The following is a 2,500-nucleotide window of genomic DNA, read 5'->3' as shown; positions in this document are numbered from 1 at the left end:
TCAGTGAAAAAAAAATTTTTGTCAATTTTCTCAACGTTAAAAACTGCGATAAACTGCGTTTTTATGCGTAGATTAAACATTGAAAAAATTTTGAAATATGCGATGAAAAAGTTTACTCTTGACCGTCGGGACTTAGAAAAATTTCGAGTACCCCGGATCGCCTGCTGGCATTACCGCACGGGCTGGACACCTCGCTCCGACGAATCGGTTTTTTCCATTTTTTTTGAAAAATAAATTTTTGTAATTTTTTTTAATGTCAAAAACGTTAATAAACGTCATGTTTACGCATGGATTAAACATTGAAATAATTTTAAAACACTTATTAAAAAAGTTGGTGTCGACCGTGGGACTTAGAAAAATTTCGGGAAGTCCGATTCGCCTGCTGGAATTACCGCACGGGCAGGACACCTCGCTCCGACGAATCGGTTTTTTCCATTTTTTTTGAAAAATAAATTTTTGTAATTTTTTTTAACGTTGAAAACGTTAATAAACATCATGTTTACGCATGGATTAAACATTGAAATAATTTTAAAACGCTTATTAAAAAAGTTGGTGTCGACCGTGGGACTTAGAAAAATTTCGGGAAGTCCGATTCGCCTGCTGGAATTACCGCACGGGCTGGACACCTCGCTCCGACGAATCGGTTTTTTCCATTTTTTTTGAAAAATAAATTTTTGTAATTTTTTTTAATGTCAAAAACGTTAATAAACGTCATGTTTACGCATGGATTAAACATTGAAATAATTTTAAAACACTTATTAAAAAAGTTGGTGTCGACCGTGGGACTTAGAAAAATTTCGGGAAGTCCGATTCGCCTGCTGGAATTACCGCACGGGCTGGACACCTCGCTCCGCCGAATCGGTATTTTCCATTTTTCTTGAAAAATAAATTTTTGTAATTTTTTTTAACGTTGAAAACGTTAATAAACATCATGTTTACGCATGGATTAAACATTGAAATAATTTTAAAACGCTTATTAAAAAAGTTGGTGTCGACCGTGGGACTTAGAAAAATTTCGGGAAGTCCGATTCGCCTGCTGGAATTACCGCACGGGCAGGACACCTCGCTCCGACGAATCGGTTTTTTCCATTTTTTCCGAAAAATAAATTTTTGTAATTTTTTTTAATGTTAAAAACGTTAATAAACTTCATGTTTACGCATGGATTAAACATTGAAATAATTTTAAAACACTTATTAAAAAAGTTGGTGTCGACCGTGGGACTTAGAAAAATTTCGGGAAGTCCGATTCGCCTGCTGGAATTACCGCACGGGCTGGACACCTCGCTCCGCCGAATCGGTTTTTTCCTTTTTTTCCGAAAAATAAATTTTTGTAATTTTTTTTAATGTTAAAAACGTTAATAAACTTCATGTTTACGCATGGATTAAACATTGAAATAATTTTAAAACGCTTATTAAAAAAGTTGGTGTCGACCGTGGGACTTAGAAAAATTTCGGGAAGTCCGATTCGCCTGCTGGAATTACCGCACGGGCAGGACACCTCGCTCCGACGAATCGGTTTTTTCCATTTTTTCCGAAAAATAAATTTTTGTAATTTTTTTTAATGTTAAAAACGTTAATAAACTTCATGTTTACGCATGGATTAAACATTGAAATAATTTTAAAACACTTATTAAAAAAGTTGGTGTCGACCGTGGGACTTAGAAAAATTTCGGGAAGTCCGATTCGCCTGCTGGAATTACCGCACGGGCTGGACACCTCGCTCCGCCGAATCGGTTTTTTCCTTTTTTTCCGAAAAATAAATTTTTGTAATTTTTTTTAATGTTAAAAACGTTAATAAACTTCATGTTTACGCATGGATTAAACATTGAAATAATTTTAAAACGCTTATTAAAAAAGTTGGTGTCGACCGTGGGACTTAGAAAAATTTCGGGAAGTCCGATTCGCCTGCTGGAATTACCGCACGGGCAGGACACCTCGCTCCGACGAATCGGTTTTTTCCATTTTTTCCGAAAAATAAATTTTTGTAATTTTTTTTAATGTTAAAAACGTTAATAAACTTCATGTTTACGCATGGATTAAACATTGAAATAATTTTAAAACGCTTATTAAAAAAGTTGGTGTCGACCGTGGGACTTAGAAAAATTTCGGGAAGTCCGATTCGCCTGCTGGAATTACCGCACGGGCTGGACACCTCGCTCCGCCGAATCGGTTTTTTCCTTTTTTTCCGAAAAATAAATTTTTGTAATTTTTTTTAATGTTAAAAACGTTAATAAACTTCATGTTTACGCATGGATTAAACATTGAAATAATTTTAAAACGCTTATTAAAAAAGTTGGTGTCGACCGTGGGACTTAGAAAAATTTCGGGAAGTCCGATTCGCCTGCTGGAATTACCGCACGGGCAGGACACCTCGCTCCGACGAATCGGTTTTTTCCATTTTTTTTGAAAAATAAATTTTTGTAATTTTTTTTAATGTTAAAAACGTTAATAAACTTCATGTTTACGCATGGATTAAACATTGAAATAATTTTAAAACGCT

The sequence above is a fragment of the Nomia melanderi genome, unplaced genomic scaffold (assembly GCF_051020985.1).
Source record: "Nomia melanderi isolate GNS246 unplaced genomic scaffold, iyNomMela1 scaffold0141, whole genome shotgun sequence".
NCBI lineage: Eukaryota > Metazoa > Arthropoda > Insecta > Hymenoptera > Halictidae > Nomia > Nomia melanderi.
This window is presented reverse-complemented; position numbering follows the sequence as displayed.